This window comes from Sinohyriopsis cumingii, chromosome 8 (assembly GCF_028554795.1).
Source record: "Sinohyriopsis cumingii isolate HCF-2022 chromosome 8, ASM2855479v2, whole genome shotgun sequence".
NCBI lineage: Eukaryota > Metazoa > Mollusca > Bivalvia > Unionida > Unionidae > Sinohyriopsis > Sinohyriopsis cumingii.
The window spans coordinates 95,637,085-95,657,768 of record NC_142968.1 but is presented as its reverse complement, the minus strand read 5'-3'; positions in this window follow the sequence as shown (position 1 = coordinate 95,657,768).

The window sequence follows — 20,684 nt, the reverse complement described above, 5'->3', positions numbered from 1 at the left end:
TAACAAACCAATTTTCTAAGAAGCCTTCTACGGTTACCTGTATGTAATGTAAACTGTTTTGCAGTTGGGGTGTAATTGGACGACACTGTTATTAAACTAGCTAATTAAACTTCTACTACAGAACAAATGCACATGAAGGTACATTGTGTTTTGTTTAATTGTAGTGCTGAATTACATAAAATCATGCCATTGATTGTTTCTGTAGAGGTAGATTCATGTGTTATTTCAAACTCTTGGATGAATTAGTTCACCTTATATAGATTTTAAAGGATTCTCGAGTTTGAATCGACAACAGATAAACTCTTATTATAAAATTCTGAAATTGGTTTAGAAAATACAGACTGGTGTTTAGATTGATTTAAAACCACTTGTTAAGATAAACAGGAGCCAGCCCATTCAAGAACTTATAGACTTGCAATCCATTGTAATGTTGAATTCTCAGCTGAAATGCTATCCAAGAGTTAAAAAGACACACAAACAATAAACACCCCACAAATAAATAAACAAAAACATTCTCAAGGTTCTTTTCAATTTTCATTAAACATGTCCGATTTGAAATTTAAAATTGAATAGTATGTCTTGTGTATATCATCACTATGACACCAAATATATCATCAATCCTTTAGATGTTCCATGGGCAATTACAAGTGTGTTATGTTCAAGAGATAAAGCACTGAGTTTAGTTTTTAATGACTTTATCAGCTTGTATGTACAGTTTTAATGATGACGCCAGGTACACAGTTCTATATTTAGTCCTTTGAACATTGCTATGGATTTTGTATTCCTCAGGATTTACTTAGGCTTGACTACTTGTGATCAAAACGTTTGATCTAATTTATCTTTATACCATTGAGTTTGCACTAGTTGATAAAGTTAACCTAGTTCGTTTTAAGGTAGCTATTTCTTAATTAAGTCGTAAAATAATAAAAATATTTCCTTTCGATTTCTTACTTATCAGATTTCCGAAGCTTGAAAATTAAATTATATAGAATGTTCATATAATCAAAAATAAAAATAGAAATGTCAAAAGTAGCGAATATAATCGAACCTAAAGGTGGTGATAATTTGCTGGAAATTGCAGACATCGTGATAAATACCATAAGTTCATTATGTTCACAAAGGTTGTTCTGACAGCAGGTGTGTTAAAAAGTTCCAGCAAGAGAGCTTTGGTCGTAAAGAAGCTAGAGCTGTCAACTTTAGCTTTCTGCTACTCATATGACTGTTATTAGTAAGAAGTCTTCGTTGACAGTTACAGATTAACGTTTGGCTCACATCGTTAAAAATTCTGTTTTGTGGTAATTATTTGACAAATTAGACAACAAGGATCGCCCCCGTAACTAGCAAATGATACGTAGATAAGATGTAAACCGAAGGCATTCATAAAATCTATGTCGATAGGATGTTAATATTATGTAAATCGAAAGAGTTCATACTAGGGAGGGTTTCATAGCAACTAGTATTGCTGCTAAATAATTAGGAAGTTGTAAATGTAATGTCACGCAGTTGATTTGACAATCGTAGTATGTTGATCTGACATTTGTAGTATGTTGATCTGACATTGGTAGTCTGTTGATCTGACGCTGGTAGTCGGTTGATCTGAAATTGGTAGTATGTTGATCTGAAACTAGAAGTCTGTTGATCTGAAGTCGGTAGTATGCTGATCTGACATTGACAGGATGTTAATCATTTGGTATTTAAATGAAACTTCTGCATGTATTTGTATAAATGAGAAAGAAATTATGATTACAGATGGATATATATTTTAGAAGTGAAATTTCAAAAACTATTAAGATTATATTTTTGGGGCATGCTATAATTAAACTAATGGAACAGTAATATTTTATAGGTATGTTGACTTAGATTGTACACGAATTTAAATTAGATTCGTAAAGTATGTTTTAAGTACGATTTAAAATGCATTCATAAAAAACTTTCGAGGTCAACGTGCTAAGCAATGCTCTGGTGTACACATTAAAATTACTTTTATTAGTTGTTTTAATATAAAATAAAAATAAAAGATAGTTCCACAATAAGATAATAAATTGTTTATGATGGGTGTAAAATACACTGATAATCAAAATTTAAACGAAGATCTAATGTTATTTTATTCATAACTTGAAACTTGTGTATTCTTAGAATTTCCTATAATGTGTAGTTAATAGAAGAAAATAGTATAGTTACTTTCCATTTTGCCTCAAGAAAGATACATTTCTAAGTCACAGATAATTATTAAGATAATTTTTTAATCTTATCCACTCCTTGAAATAAATAAAAATTATATAAAAAATTTCTTGTCTTCTGAAAGTTTAAGTAAATAGCTGTCAGCGATGTCATCAAGTCCTAATTATGCATGCATGAAGGAGGACGAATCGGACTTATTGTACATCATGGAATCCGCAAAGAGAATCAAGGAATATGCATATCATTAAACAGACATTGAACAAAATAGATCGTACTCATTAAATAGACACTATACAGAATACATCGTGCTCATTAAATTGGCATGGTGTAGAATAGACTATATTCATTAAACAGACATTGAACAAATTAGATCGTACTCATTAAATATACACTATACAGAATACATCGTGCTCATTAAATTGGCATGGTGTAGAATAGACTATATTCATTAAATAGATACTATACAAATTAGATCGTACTCATTAAAAAGATAATGTGCAGAGTAAAATCTTACTTATTAAAAAGATACTGCACAGAACAAAATCGTACTAATTAAATAAATTCTGTACAGAATAAAATCGTACTCATTAAATAGATACTATACAGAATAAAATTGTACTTATTAAATAGATACTGTACAAATAAAATCTTACTCATAAAAAAGATACCGTACAGATTAAAATCGCACTCATTAAATAGATACTGTACAGATTAAAATCGTACTCATTAAATAGGCATTGTAAAGAAGAGATCGTTGTCAAGGAAAAAATACTTCGTCAGATCGAAAATGAAGTTTTTGTTTCTCCACCACTAACAGCGTAGAACTGAAATAGAACGCTTTAGATAATCGCTAGTGTCGCTTCTACTCAGTCATGTATGAGCTACAAATATTAAATGTATTTCACTGTATAAAATGATATTACAAAATAATGTTGTATATGAAATATTTGCCACAGATGACGAAAAATATTTTGTCTTTTTAAAAATGTACCGAACGGGCTAAGCAAAACTTGAAAACAATACCTTAAAGACGAAATCGAGTCCATGTAATGTCTTTAGGGTGATCTTATAAAAGTCAGAAAATTAAGTGAAAAGCGCTTTTTATATGAAAAATGTTGGAGAAGTTTTGGAGACACATGAGTCTATTGATCATATATGTATCCTTGTAGATATGGCATATATTCACCAATTCGTGTGACGACGGATACAATTCTTATCAATATTTTTACATGAGGATTAAATGTTGTAAGAGAACAAATCAAATAGGCCGACAAAGGAAACACAAATAAATATTTTCCTTAACAACTATATCGAGACGTACTTAGTAAGCCGTCAATATTGTGCCCAACCGTCTTCAGTGAGCAGATCAAAAGACGGCTTAGCCGAAATCAACTTCACATAAACAAGAATATTATGCCACTTTCCAGATTAATGTGGGAATGTGGACATTATTTTATAAATAATTGTTAAGTCTTTCTGGATGATATTACAATGTTATGATACTTGTTTTTCTAGTTAAACAAGGTCAGTGACCATCATGCAAGAAATATCATATCATGGGCTGATGACATGGTTGTCTTGCAGACATAAAGCTATCCACTCACAACTTCTTGTTTGTTTTTCTTTATGATTCACTCTAGGTATAAATTTGAGGTTTGACCTATATCCATATATACCCTAGGAAATAAATGAAAACCCAAAACGTAGGCCGACATAGCTGGGAACCTATACGAAAATACGTTTGTGGCTCACGTTTCATGCCTTTTATACTGAGATACTTAACAATATTCAGGTGTTTCATTAGTAAGAATTCTCCAGAAACAACAACGACAATAATAACGCAAACAACTTTGTAAATAAAAATGTTGCTAATGCAAATGACAGCAGCAGAAACATCAGCAGCAACAACACGAATAACATAAATGAAAGAAATAAGAGTGTGATTTCGGTGAACAGCAGTGATAAATATTAACGACAACAAGAGAACAGGAAGAAAATGCAAAAATATTAAAGATAGAAAATTATTGGTGACAAAGTTCCTAAAGGACGTTTCAGCACAATTAACATTAAAGGATACATGTATGTATGTATGTATGTATGTATGTATGTATGTATGTATGTATGTATGTATGTGTGTGTGTGTGTATGTATGTATGTATGTATGTATGTACGTACGTGTGTGTGTGTGTGTGTGTTTTAACGGTACAGAAACACAATCCCGGCTAAGCCATATAGAAAATAAATAGGTATCCCCAAAGGGCTTAAAAATAAAGTGGCATAATTCTTAACAATCAAAGCCAGTTTCTTGATCAACACCTTATTTTGTTTCACAAAGTCTACCAATTTGTTTTCGTTGTTATGTAGTTCATTACAATGCAGAATTCATTGCATATTTTGGTACCAGCCACCTTTCACAGTTATTTGATTGTACCACTTGTAAAGTTCTTCCCTTCATGGCTATGGAACCTCGATGGAAACATATAATATCTGATAAAAGAGTCACGGAGTCGATGGAAACATATACTATCTGATAAAAGTCACAGAGGGCTCAACCAAACGTTTGGGCATTCTGATTTGTGCAAGGTACTGCTTGGGCGTACCTAGTGAACTGATCGGTTAGCATTATGATATACTCATAACCATCCTTGAATTTGTCAAAAGGATATAAAGTCTATACAAACTCCATTGGCCAGGCCAAAAAAACAAACCCCAGTGGAGTGAGTGATCACCACTGTATCCGGGTGATATGATAATAATGATTCAATCACTAGTGAATATACATGTATTCGCTGACGTTTAGCAATTAAACCAGAAATAAGACTTTATGTAATAACTAGCTTGTATATATATATATATATATATATATATATATATATATATATATATATATATATATATATATATACATATTCTAAAGGTATTGATACATGCTAAAAAGAGATTAACAACTGCTATTTATGAAGACTTCAAATAGAATGCGCTAAGAGAAAGGAGAATAGAGCGGGTCTAGTAATGCACGCTAAAACACAATGCACGTGCTATTATGGTGAACAGTTTTGTTCTTTCAATCACTTCACTTATCTGTCTACTGATATACACATGATGCAGGGTGTTTTGAGACGACCCGAACAAACATATTCTACTGCGTAAAGCAATGAACAGACTGGCAGGCGTACACTGTAAACATATATACAGGCGAGAAAATACATACGACAGATATAATATTTATGTCCAAAAACATTGGCTGGATACACAGTCGTTATCTCTCTGTCTCTCTGTCTCTCTGTCTCTCTCTCTCTCTCTCTCTCTCTGTAGTCTCACATTGAAAATATATCAAATATCACTTCACGGTTTTCTCAGTAAGGAAGCTGGTTTAACCTTTACTCGTGTTCCTCTCATTCCTGCTAAACGTTTTACATTATTATAGCTTTTTATTACCGCAACATTGTCAGTATGTCCTACATACAATATTCGTGCCTGTCCCATGTACGTGTGGCTACAAAGTATCATCGAAGAAGTTGAGCGCGTCATATTGGACCAGAGGCATTTTGCTCATAGGTCGTGCAAACGTATCAGCAGCATGTACTAGTCAGAATGGCATTCTTTGAAAACGAATTAGACCCTTCGTGATCTGGAAGGCAGTTTTTGGTCTATCCTGCTCGAGTACAAGAATCTACCAATATAACTTAATCAGATATAATTTACTGAAGACCTGTGCACCCGATATTATGGAAAAGAGTTCATCTTGCATCGGTTCTGGGTCGAATTCGGTTATCCTGTTTAAGAGATTAGTCGACATAGAACCGTGTGAGCCGTCTTTCTTCTGCACAACCAGAAACGTGCACGGTGATTGAGATGGCTCAATGATGTCCATATCTAGCATTTTCTAAATCTTCGATAATCGGGAGCGTGGCGCATGGCAAGGGATACGTTTTATCTGATGAGGCGGATATCCTGTTCTACTAAATCGATCTTTCCGGGGCGATCAGTAAGGACTCGCTGTACTGATATCAAGATCTTCTTTATCTATTTATGCCGCGATATAATCAATCGAGAATCGATCTCGATAGATGATATCGATGCATTTGTGCATGGTTCCATGTGCACGATCTGCAACAAGACTTTGTCCTGTTAATCATCGACGGTGATACATGCAAAGTTTGCGATGTGAATTGAATCAGCTGTCTTGGCTTGTTTTTCTATGCATTCATTTAACATGTTTATGTGGTAGATGTTCTGTTTATTGCCTGTTTTAATACGACAGCTGCACGGGCTAAATATTATGGCAATGGTGTATAGACATTTCCATGCCATCATCAAACGGTTGTGGCTTGTCGGGCTCAAAATAAAGACTTTATCACCTACTCGCATGATTCGTTTCACTGCACGTTTTATCGAACTATCTTTTGTTTCTGATCGCAGTTTGCCTTAGTGATTTCTGTGCAAGTCTGCATGTTTCTGAAATCGAACTTTGAAATTAAGCACTTACTGAGCAGTATTCGTAATTTTGGCTCCTTTCATCGTGCAGGAAGTAAACTGTGTCCCGCGTACACCTTGTACTTCTTCGAGCACTCCGACGAACAAATGGCTACCAACGTTTCGGCTATGGTGTCGTTGTCCTTGTGCCGCAATGCTACAGTCTTTGGATATCTTTATGTGTAGTTGACAATTGTAAGTATGTACCAATTGCAACTATATGTTTTAGGCTGTATGGGGCAACAAGATGCATCGCTTCCAAAGCCGCTGCTGGTACTCGGCTTTTTTCGACTGTGCGTTGGCAAATATCACAACTTGCACAATAACGTAGAATGTCACTTTCTACTTTTGGGTGGTAAAATGAATGTACGTGGGAGCTAAGCCTGATGATTTAGTTGTGTGCGATCTTCGTTACCGCTGCACGTAATGTGACAGGTGTGACTAGCTGTATGCATGTATCCTGGGTTCTGGTATCTGTAAAATGTCTGTAAATAAATGCTGATATTCCCTTTGTGGTTTCTTTCGTCTCCCACTGTCTGCGTTTTGAAAAATGAGTTAAGAGTATCATCTTGTTGTTGTCAATGTTGTCAATGATCGACTTCTGTGGGTGTGTTATGCTGGAGCTATGTGTCCTATTGTTGTGTAAATAGTGGATATGGTGGGTAGTTTTACAATGATGACTTGTGCTCTAGTTCTTACAGGGCATGCGCACCGTGTTCGTTTGTGGGTAAGATCCGAATCATCTATCGAGGGAATAATACCTAAAAATAGGTCCATAACTGGATTCTCAATTACGCATGCGACAAGTTCACCTGTGTAAAATGGTATGGTGGGGTGGATTTTAGCGAATTGAAAGAGCTCGCTCCTGCCAGAGAACGTAATGCAAGACGCATTCTCTCCCACATACTGATGCTACCGTACTAGCGACTTACGTACCATAACAGTAGTACATCTCGTGTCACGCAATACATCCACCTTGGTATCGCCTACCCTACCATGAAATATCGATAAAGCCTAACCTGATCCCACGTGAGTTACGGCTAGGGACGAAACAATGTGTGCTAACCGGCTGCAGACCTACTTTCGTCGGCACCCTGACCTGAATTCCAACTCTGGTTTACAAGCACCGACCGGCAGTCTCTAGATTTATGATCCGATTTGTGACACTTAAAGCACAAACTAATAGACACTTTCTCTTTCTTTTCAGCTGGTTTATGTTTTCGGTGTACAGAGTTGCAACTGAAATCGATGTACTCGTCGTCATCAGATTCTCTTTCTGTTTAGTACTTTTACTTGGGACTTCTATTAAAGGCGGATTATGTTGCTGATTTCCATGCAAGACGCTGATTCGCATGCTCCTCTCGTTAGAACTCGGCACGCTTCAACATATCTTAAAATCCTCGATACTTTGTTCACACATAAATGAGGCTAAGTCGATACGTATAGCTATAGGAGTTGTTCGTGAAGTATCAAATCGGTCAGAACCTCGATCGATTGATCTACTTTCGCTAATTCAATCCAACGAGACAAATAGTGGCTCATCTGTTTTCTGGTCTGGCCGTAAGAAATTTTATCATAAACCCTTCTTCAGAGCATCTGAACCTCTTAAAGAGGCCGTCATACATTTCTTAGTATTATGAATTGGGTTTTAGCGCTAAACTATAAAAGGTAGACAGAGCTTTCCCAGTGAGTACCAAAGCCAGTCAGGTTACTCAATGATCATGTGGCCAACGACATAAAGTTGTGTGCTGCCTGAACATATAAGATAAGATAAGATAAGATAAGATAAGATAAGATAAGACAAGACAAGACAAGACAAGACAAGACAAGACAATATAAGATAAGATAAGAAGATAAAAAATCATTATTTCAGACTACATTGTCCATAGATCTAAATTAAAATGTAGGTATAAAGTAAAACCACTGTAAACATACAAGAACATATATATCATGTGGCCAACGACATAAAGTTGTGTGCTGCCTGAACATATAAGTTAAGATAAGATAAGATAAGATAAGATAAGATAAGATAAGATAAGATAAGATAAGACAAGACAAGACAAGACAAGACAAGACAAGACAATATAAGATAAGATAAGAAGATAAAAAATCATTATTTCAGACTACATTGTCCATAGATCTAAATTAAAATGTAGGTATAAAGTAAAACCACTGTAAACATACAAGAACATATATATCATGCGTACTACTATACAGATACATCTACACAATTAACTGCGCCCTGCATTGTTAAGACTAAACTTAAGTGGCACATTTAAAGAGTAATTTGTTCCATTTGCTAATACTATGAGAATTTAAATGAATGTCATAGTTCCAAAGAGATTTCAATATACAGTTCTTACTATTAGATATTCTTGTCATCATTGATAATACATACTTTATCATTACTTCAGAAGTACTGAATACATTATAATTTACAAACACGTTGAAGGCACTTTTCCACCTAGGAAGACCTAATAGAAAACGAAGACTATTATTATAGACTATTATTATAACCAATAACTAGTTTTATTTTCATACATTCACTAAAGTGTGTCCACAGAGGAGCACAATACATAGTGCAGCAATAAGATTTGAATAATCTAATTTCGATATTTAATCAATAATTCTTAAATTTACGTAAAAGCATGTTTGTTCAAGTACACAAAAATCGGTAATGTCTTATCAGATCTTCATTATCTGACCAATTGAATTTCAAAATATGACACAAAGACATATACATGTTGACATACGTAAGAGCATTACATGCTCGAGTCAATATTATCAATATTTTCGCGATAAAATGGTAATATCAGCTAAATATTGTTGTTGACGTCTGGCTGGGTAACACACGGTGGCTGGACACTAGCCTCCGAAGTCTCGAGCTTAATATTTTCTAACTCCGTCTGTCTTTCCGACTTTCTTTCGCGCTATCTCGCATTCCACTCTAGTTCTTGGTCTCGTTCTTTCCACTTCCGTTCACGTTCTTTCATCTCTCTTTCACGCGTTTCTATCTCCTTTTTCTCTGCTCTCTCAAGTGTACATTCGTGCTTCATTTGCTTCCCGTTCCATCTGCAATTTCTCCTCTTTTTATAATATCACATGTGTCTTCACATACTCTTGCAGCTCGGGGTTCTCTAACACTAACAACGTTCCTTCTATAATCATCTTATATAATTTAGATTTGACGTTAATTCTGTTTCCTCAAGAGCCTGCCTCAGTTGGTGACAATAAATGGAAATGAATATAATCTCATTTCATTGTTGTATTTTAGACTAAAAACGCCCCATTGGTAAACGTTAATACGCCACAAGTACACTAAACATAAAACGAAGAGCTCAAAATAAGCTACTACTGCTAAGACTACTGCTAATACTAAAGACTTTATTTTCAGAGGTTTACTCAGTTAGAAATGAGAAACTAATTTACTTTGAGGCCTTCTATTATGTATAGATAAGATACAAGCTAATAATATGAACACACAATCAAACACAGTATGTAAACAACTATTCACATAAATACTACATTGCTGCAGAAATGAAAATGAAGCACAGGAGTTAAGTGGTGTAACATTTACTTTAATAATTAGGCCATTTATTACGATTTCACCAATATAATATGCCTATTGTGGTAGGAAGATATGCTTGGAGTCGAAGGAATATTACCTGGAATGTTCTCCCAAACAAGGGCTTTCGCCGTTTTAATGATCTTACATTGTGGCTACAGGTTGATTATCTTTCCTGGAAAACTGTATTTAGGTACGTGGGCAGATTTTGTAAACACCTTGTGCATTGTTTTTGCCCCTTTCAGAAACGTCTTTTCATGTATTTGTAATACTTTGAACGTAAGCATTGACGGTGGGAGAAATCTTCATGTTTCAATGGACAGCTACCGCCCGCCTCAACATGGGCAGCCCCCAGTCAGTAAAGTGCTGCCCGCCATGGTTTGCCTGCCTTACTGAGTGCGTGGAGCTTAGAGAACCATATCGACAAGTGGGCTACAAACTCCGCACAAGGAAATACTCAAATAATAAATACGAAGACTTCAGCTCTTTTTGTTGCAAGCTGGAACATCAGGACCATGTGTCCTGGATTGACCACTGTCATACAGCAGATCGACGACGCAAGGAAGACTGTCGTCATTGACAGAGAACTCTCCCGACTGAACATTGACATTGCCTGCCTCCACGAGACCCGACTGGCTGACAGCGTCACCATCAGGGAAGCTAGCTACACATTCCTTTGTCAAGGGAAGCCATCGGATGAACCTAGGCAGCACGGTGTCGGCTTTGCAAGAAAGAACTCATTAGTGGCCTTCATTGAACCTCTGTCATCAGGTACGGAGAGAATCCTTGCTCTCAAGCTGTCAACATCCTCAGGTCTTGCCAACATCTTCAGCGTGTACGCCCCAACCCTCTGCTCCGCCCACGAAGAGAAAGACAAGTTCTTTGAGTCTCTGGATCATGCAATATCCAATATCCCCCAACATTGATGGCCTATACTTACTAGGAGACTTCAATGATGGAGTGGGAGCTGACGACAAGGCCTAGTCCACCTGTCTCGGCTCTCTCACGGAAGGGGCAAGATCAACGAAAATGGCCAGCGACTGCTGGAGATGTGGTGATCCCACAGTCTATGTGTGACCAACGCTTTCTTCAAATGCAAGGAGATCCACCAGCTGTAGTGGAGACAACCACGGTCACGCCACTGGCACCAGCCAGACCTCGTCATCACCAGGCGCGCAGAACTGGCCAGTGTCCTCCTCACACGCAGCTACCACAGTGCCGACAAGAAGCGAATAATACCCAAGAGGCTGCACCACGCCAAGAAGAAGGGTCGCCCACGCATAAAAACCTGCTGTGCAAGCAACCCAGAGAAAACACAGGCATTCGTCAGCAAACTGCAGGAAGCGCTAACCAAGGCGACACCTGATGACACTATCTACACCATGTGGCATCACTTTTGTGACTCTGTATACAATTCAGCCATCACTGCTTACGGAAAGAAGGAGCCCCAAAATGCCGACTGGTATGAGGCCACCTGGAAGGAGATGGAGCCCGTGACTGAGGCGAAGAGGAAAGACCTCATGGTATACAAGGCTGCACCTAGCCCCAGTACACTACAAACCATCAGGACTGCCATGAACATCGCTCAGCAGACAACCCGCCGTTGTGCCAACACTGACTGAACCTCTGCACCAGTATACAGACAGCGGCCGACACCGGGGTTGCAAGAGGAATGTATGAGGGTACCATAAAGGCAACATGAAACCACCACCTCCAAGACCGACCCCCTCAAGTCCAAGACAGGCAAAGTCTTCACAGGCCAGGGGAAACAATTCAGCGATGGTTCGAGCACTATCTCAAGCTGTACGCAAACCAAAACATCGTCACTGACACCGCCCTTGACCCCATCCAGGACTTGCCAGTCATGGAGGATTTAAACACACCGCTCGGAAAAGCCATCGATTGCCTTGCCTGTATGAAGGCTCCTGGAAGCGATGGCATTCAGCTTGAATTCCTTAAGAGCGGACAATAAGCACTGCTTCAGACCCTACACATACTCCTCTGTCTCTGCTGCGAACAGGGAACACACCCACCCACCCAGGACATGCATGACGCCAACATCGTCCCTTTGTACAAGAACAAAGGAGACGGTAGCGACTGAAACAACTACCTGGGCATCTCCCTTCTCGGCATCGTCGGAAAGGCTTTCGCCTTGTTGCCTTAGCACGGCTGAAGTCTCTAGCTTTCCGCGTATACCCAGTGTCCCAATGTGGCTTTCGAGCCGGCAGGTCAACTGTAGACACGATCTTCTCACTACGCCAGTTTCAGGAAAAGTGTCGCGACTCCTTCAGACGATTGGCTGTCCCCCCCCCCCCCCACACACAAATGCTCGCTGTCGTCACGTCGTGCCACGAGAACATGCACATCATAGTGTGCTTCATTGGCGCAACATCGGATGCCTTCCCATTCATCAGTAGAGTCAAACAAGGCCGTGTCAGTGCGCCGATGCTCTTCTCCATCTTCTTCTCCATGCTTCTCCAGTGCGCATTCAAGGCCTTCAGTGAGGGAGTGTACATCCATACCAGAGCTGACGGCAAGCTGTTCAACATCATTAGTCTCCGTGTTAAGACTAACGTCACTGATGTCCTCATCCCTGAACTGCTCTTCGCCGACGATGCAGCCTTGACATCACACACGGAAGATGGACTTCATCATCTGTATGTCGTCTCTCCCACGCCTGTAAGGAGTTTGGACTGACCATCAGTTTGAAGAAAACGAACGTCATTGCGCAGGACACAGACTCCGCTCCCTCCGTCCTCATTGATGGGTAGAACTTTGAAGTTGTTGAGAACTTCACATATCTCAGGTCTGCCATCTCCAGCTCGCTCTCCATTGAGTCTGAGGTGAACGGCAGGGTTGCCAAGGTATCAACAGTGATGGGCAGACTGAACCAGAGGGTATGGAACAACTCCAAGCTCGCTGGGAAGACCAAACTGCGCGTCTACAAGGTCTGTGCGCTCAGCACACTCCTCTACAGCAGCGAAACATAGACAACCTGTGCGAAACACGAGAGAAAACTCAACGGTTTCCACCTGAGATGCCTTCGACGCATTCTGCACATCCAGTGGCAGGACAAATTATACAACACAGAGGTTCTGGAACGCGCCAACATGAACAACATGTTCTCCATTCTCAGCGAGTGGAGCCTTTGCTGGCTCGGCCAAGTCAAGAGAATGGACCCAGGCCGCATTCCCAAGGACCAAGAGTTGTTCTAACGACCGTTCCACCTGGCGTCTAGTTGTCAGACAGGGCGTTTAAAAAGCCTAGGATGACAGGAATATAAAGCAAGCTGAAAATAGTGTTAGAAAGAAAGAGAAACAACAACTTACTCTGGAGCTACACCATCCACTCCCGTAGACGGATGGATGCCAAGAAGAAGCAATGCAGTTTGAAATACATTTTGTTGCTGATCAAATTATTTTACATGCCCTCCCCTGAAGACTGGATCTTCTTTCATATTTGTATCAGTCGTGTTCGGCCAAATTATATTACGGTTGTCAAGATGGGTCGAATATGACTTTTGTTAAAGTAGCTCTGCAGTGTAATGGACTAAAGGTCTATATACTCTTTATTAGCCAAAGTGAAGGTTATTTTTCATTGAAATATAATTTATATGATGAGACCATTGCATGTTATTATCTACAAAAATTCTAAGAATTCTATCTGAGCACTCCATTCATTTTCAGACGAGTATTATCACAACATATCAGTTTGCAATTTTGCTCTTTTCTGCCATATAGTTATCAACAATAAATTTGCTTTGCCCGTAACATTTACCTTGCACAATATTTGAAGTCTGTTGAGAGCAGTTTGAAGGTTCTTTTTTCAGCTTCTGCTAGGCTGCTTTTAGCATCATACAAAGTATTGTCATCTACATACATGTCGGTTGACGAAACTGCATCTTCTAATTTTGAGGGAGATCATTTATGGATAGAACACATAACAAAGACCTCATCGTAGAGTAGAACCTTGCGGCACTGAGGAATGTATTTGTTTTGTTTCAGATAGGCGTCCATTTAACGCTATCTGTCGAGACCTTTTGTTCAAGCAGGATGTAACCCACGTAAGAGAATATTCACTACATTGATATATATTTAACCTTTCAATTAGAATTTCATGATCTACATAGTTGACAACCTTTCAAAAATCAATCATTACAGTAAAAAACTAATTTTCATTAAATTAAGGCTTTCAGCCATTTGTCTGTCATAGAGATAAGCGCAGTTTCACAAGAATTATCTTTTTGAAAGCCAGATTGATTTTTATGAAGTAGATTGTGGTCATTGATAAAGCTCATAAAATAAATGTGTACGTGCTTTTCTAGTAATTTGCAATAGGGTGGACTAATTGTTATTGGTCTACAGTTATTTATATCCTCTTTTGATACAGCTTTATGTAATGGTTTTACTTTGGCAGTTTTCCGTGACAGGGGAAATTGACTTGTTCTCCAACTGTGATTACATAGAAAGGTAATACAATCATCAATAGCAGATGCAGCTGCCTTGATAAGTAAATGAGCTATGGTGTCAAATCGTATAAATTTAGAAACATATGTTTTTGAGGCAAGTCCAGTAGATGGAGACACATCCGTGTTTCTGAGGTAATTCAAAACAAACACGGAACGTATTTCCTGGTTGAAATTTTGGTGGAACAAAAACATTTTTGTTTCTGAATAATCTTAACCATTTATATGTTCTGTAATCTTAGAGGCACAGTTTACAAAGAATTCATGATAATTATTTGCAATGTCATATGGATCATAAACATCGTTTCTATCATTAATTAGGACGATATATCTGTCTTGTACTTATACTTTCCTGCTCCTAATTCCTTACAAATTTCAAGACAATTTTGGGGTTGATTTGTTTTATCAAGTCATTTTAGGTAGTGGTTTCTCTTTGCTTGATTAATAATTTTGGTTACTTTATTTTTGTAGAGTTTGTATTAATTTTCATTACCTACAGATTTCAATTCGTATCCAAAATTTCTGTGGTGATACAGACATGTTTTGATCATATTTAACTTTATGTGTCTTCAAAGGTGTATGTTTATTAACAACTTCCAAAAACAATTGCTTAAAATATATTCAGTATTATGAATACTTCTGAAAGAACTCCAGGGGATTAGTTATAAATTCTTTGAGAAATATTCATTATTAAAAGATTTGAAAGACCCGTATGTGATAGATTCATGAACATTCTTTTTTCCTATTTTGTTATGTTTTCTTTAGAGAAACTTTTCAAAATTATCGCTTAAACCAACTTTTGGAACTTACAGTGTTGAAACATTTTCTTTAGTATTTGTGTACATATGGTCTAAAAGGTCTATACGTGTTTTGGAACTGAATATTTCTCTAGTGGGTCAATTGACTAATTTTGAAATCCCTAAAGGTTCAACAAAATCCAGCCTATGTTTCTTTATTTGTTCATTTAGGAGGTCCCTATTTATGTCACCTGATACGTATGAATCTTATTCTCTATTAATTGCTTTCTATATTTGAAATTCAAAATCTTCATTCCAGTCAGCATTTGAAGATGGATGCAAATGTATGAAATCCACTAAGTGGAGTTTGGCTTTTTCTAGAGTGATCAGAATCCATACTAATTCATCTTTATCAGATCCAAGATCCATCCATCTTTTGTAAACTGTATCATTTTGCCATAAGTTAGGCCTCCCCCACCTCCTGCTTTCCTGTCTCTGCTGACTGGTATGTTATATCCATCAATGCAGAGAAAATTATCAGTCTGAACTTTAGTCAGTTTTTCTTTTGATTTGCCAGGCAAATGTACATTGTTATCTGGAAATGTTAACATGAGTTTAACTTGATCTATTGTCTATCTGATGTCTTGAATATTTACATGACAAATTGTCCTGAAATTCCTAAATTTATAACTGTAACATTAACATGATTGCAATGACTAATTTGGGCACTCAGATTGTTTGTTTTGTTTCTACATCATTTATATTATTTGTAATGCTTTCATTGTTACCCCTTTTCTATCTTTTCACCCATTCTCATGCATAGTTCTTTTCGTAGTCCCTTTTAATGTATTATTTACATTATTTAAGTATATTTCCTGGTATAAATGATGGTTGTGTTATCGTCTTTGCTACTAGAGAAAAATAATTACATCTACAGGCAGACTTATTACATTCACAACATAGGAAAGTTAAGGTGCTGAATTTGTATATGTAAGTGGGATCTTGATTTAGCATACAGCGCTTGGGATTCATCAGTTGACGAGAGTCTGGGATAAAGTTGTTTGCACCACTGATGAAAACAAAAGTATCGGCATCATTGCCTGTTTCCTATTGACCAGAGGTATGATTTTTGGATATTTGGCCTATTTCAGAACATATTATGCATCTAAATTTCTAACCCATATGCTAGCAGCGACGTTAGCGAGGTGCCAAAGGTGCCACCTCACCTGGCCCGCAAGCTTGGGGGGGGGGGCGAATTTCGGACTTTGTTTAAAACAGATTACAATTAAAGCAGATTTTTAAAAAGCATTTTATTTTTTTATACATTTGATTCTGAAAACAAATCTGTATTTGTCTATGAATATTTCATAACATGTCTTTAGTGACAAGGAAATTGTTCTCATTTTGCACCGGCCCACACAGTCCTAAAACCGCCGCTGCCCATTCCTACAATTAGCAGATAGTATGATTTATTTCACCACAGAGATTACATCTTTGATATGTCCTTAAATGTACATAATAATGGAAACTTGTACTTTTGTTCGCAAAGTTTTGATTTTGTTGAGAGTTTCTGATTTTTCTTCTGAGAGTGACATCACTGTAATTGTTTAGAATTCTGATGACTTCATTTATATTTTTGTCAAGTCGTTCTACTCTTTCGCATGAACGGTGAGGTATATCATTTTTACCATAATGTTTCTTGTCTTTATATCCATCTTTAGTACCGAATTCAATGTAGTTGTAGACTAGTTTACAGTTCCATTGTTGTGGCTATATAGCCATCTTTAGTAATGAAATAATGGTAGTTGTAGACCAGTTTACAGTTCCATTTTTCTGCTAGTCTTCTGATTGGTTCATTTGTATCCCAAACATCTCATATCTTTACGTGGTGCCAGTTCATACAAAACTATTTCACATTTATGACTTTGAGTATTTATATGTCTCAGAATTTAATCTTATATTTCTTCGGTCAGTTCCGAATCATGATCTCTTTGTGCTGCATTATTTCCTCCAGCATATATGACAACAGTGGAAAAGTTTCTAACATTATAAAGCGTGATCTCAGCCCGTGTTGTTTGTACACTGGCACTTGATACTGTACATTTTTTGACATTGTGTTTCAATCCTCTGACTTATACTCCTTGAAGAATGAATCAGCCTATTTTAAGTACATTAATCTTTGGTACTTGAGGTTCAACTTTGTCTGTAAATGTAGATTGTAGTGGATGTTTGGACAAACTCTGTATATTATTTGAATAGATACGGGGCACATCTTCCAATATACTGGACTTGGTAATGGTACAGTCTGTGTTGCCTATGAACTTCTCACTGTAGTGGCAGTCTGACTATGTCTGGACCTTGTTTCGTTTGAACTTTGGACTTAATTGTCTGCCCAGCCAGTTTTTCAATTTGGTTTTGACGTTTGTCCACTTGTCTTTGTTGTCCACTGATAATACTCATTAATATATTAGTGTCATAGCCGGATTTATTAGAGTACTGAATTTTTGAACTGGGCCCCTGAGCCCAGTTGTAGGTGATTAGCTATGATCTAAAAATAAACTGGATGGCATTCTAAAGCAGATTTTACTTTTCCACAGTTTAACCCCTTGTCCATTACGTTCTACTAATTTTTCTGTGCCAGTAAATCACGGACTAAATGTAGACCACTAAGATATATTCATAGGGTTTTGTCGTTTGTTTTAATTCTTGCACTACCACATCTAAAAAAGCGTTTGTAGAAACATAATGATGTAAACGTTATCAACATCTGTGAGGAATATTTCTCTTTCACTGAGTAGATTATTTTTAATGGATAATTTATACCTGAGCTTACGTTCCTTGGAGAATATCCATAAAAAGATGAGCTATTACTAAAATCACTTGTACCCAGGCTATATTCAGACGGTGATTGAAGTGATTTCTTCTCCACATTGAGAATCAAACAATTTTTTTTTAATTACAATAAACACATCGTTCAGTCACTCTCAAGTGTCATATATCATTATCCAGTGTCTCACCAATTGTACGCTGATGACACCCAAATATACAAATCTAGCCTTCCAACTGAAGTTGATGCGACAATCCAAGGTGTAGAGAAGTGCATTTCTGATGTGAAATCATGGATGACATGTAACAAGCTATAGATGAATGATGATAAAACCGAGGCGATTCTAATCACAACATAAAGATTTTCTCATTCACATCCTTTACCTCAAACAATAAATATCAGCAACACCACCATTAAATTCACATAGACAGAACGAAATCTAGGTGTTACTCTGGACAGTACTCTCCCATTGCACCAACATGTCATAAACATATGCAAGGCTGTATATCTTGAGCTGAGACGCATCAGCTCAATTCGCAAATATCTTTCAGTGGATGCTACTAAATCGCTTGTGTGTTTATTAGTACGTTCAAGACTGGACTATTGTAACTCAGTTCTGTCTGATTCATCTCAATATCTACTCCAGAAACTTCAACAAGTTCAAAACACAGCTGCTCGGATCATACTTAGAGTACCACGATCAGAGCACACCTCCCGGCTGCTCTGTACCCTAGACTGGCTATCCATTAAATCCAGAATCAAACAGAAAATTTGTTCTCTGTGCTACGGTTCACTGACGGACTCCAGTCCAACATACATATCCGAGCTCATCCATGTGTACACACCAACAAGATTCTTACGCTCCTCTTCTGACAATCGTATACTCATTATTCCCACTATGAAAACGAAGTCATATGGACAACGTTCTTTTGCATATCAGGGCCTAGCAATGTGGAATGAATTGCCTATTGAACTTAGATACAAAGACACTGTGATCCAATTCAAGAGTGCTCTTAAAACTCACTTATTTCGACTGCAAGAACAAACTTAAAGACCTAATAATGTTTCCTACCTTGAATATTGTCAGCATGTTTTGTATGTTTTCTATTTTCATGGTATTTGTTTTTTGTAATCGTATCATTATATATTTTTTATGTTATAGGTGTTGTTTAATGTTGTAAAGCGCTTGGAGCTTCTAAAGATTAGGCGCTATACAAAGTTCTCATTATTATTATTATTATTATTATTATCATCATCATAACAGCACAAATAACCTGTTTTAGGAAGTACTTACAATTATATTTAGTCCTTTTCTTATGCCCCGTCTCTCCTTTTTTAACAATATCAAGTTGCCATTGCTCAGTCGGTTTTGGTCCTCCTCACGTAAGAATTCCAACAAAAGTATCATGCTATCATAAAAGCAAAATTCCAGTTCCATTTAGGGACCAAATGAACATATTCAGTTGAACAATATTATTTGCACGAAAAAGTCTCCATTTTGCATAGGAAATAGATATAAGATGTCAAAATTTGTAGAGCCTCACTAACTTACAGTTAGTCAGTCAGCCATAAACAAATATGAAATTTATAGTGAGATTAATACAGCTAGTTTGGAAGCGAATTCTGAAGCCTCAAAAAGTCTAATTTGGGTGAAAGTCGAAAGAAATGCAAAGGTTCTGATTATGATGTTACAGGTGAGCCCAAAGATGCCATGTTGGTACATGTTGGTACGCCACACGTACCAGCACTATGTGCTGAATAACTCAAAAGTAACTCTTGGGACAATAAACAAGTGAAAGAGGAAGAAACCATGGATTGCTTGGCTGTAAGAAAAACCAAATGGTAAACAGGATTGCTATAAAATTAAGTGAACCAAGAAGAAAGGGTCAAACTGTGCATTCTATACAAAAATCAACGATGAAAAGATCCTATTTTCCTTGCTCCATTGTGTCAGATAAATAATTTCATTTAATATCAAATTTACAGAAGCCACATTGATTCCTGATAATCTATACACTTGAATATTATGCATGAAGTAAACATTGCTGGTATAAATCATAATCAACACCTATCTATACTGCAGAGTTTATTATTCTCCATGGAACCGCCTTGGCACTGTGGACGCGCATCAGGCTTGCGACGAAAAGGGCGTGATTTCGATTCCTGCCCACACCAGGCTAGATCGGCAACATTACGCATGTATTGCAAGATACCTTATGGCAATTATATTGGTATGATGCAACATTTCTAATCTTGATGAGGTATTAAGCTCCAATCAAACAGCCAACCGGCTTACTGTTCCCCAAGGTATATGTAAGTCTTTAACCATTTAGAAATACGGTGTGGTCAGGCATTAACATTTTGGGAAAGAAAAATCAATCATGGTACTGACTGTTCCATTTAGACAAGAAACTGAGAATGTAAATGAGGCTT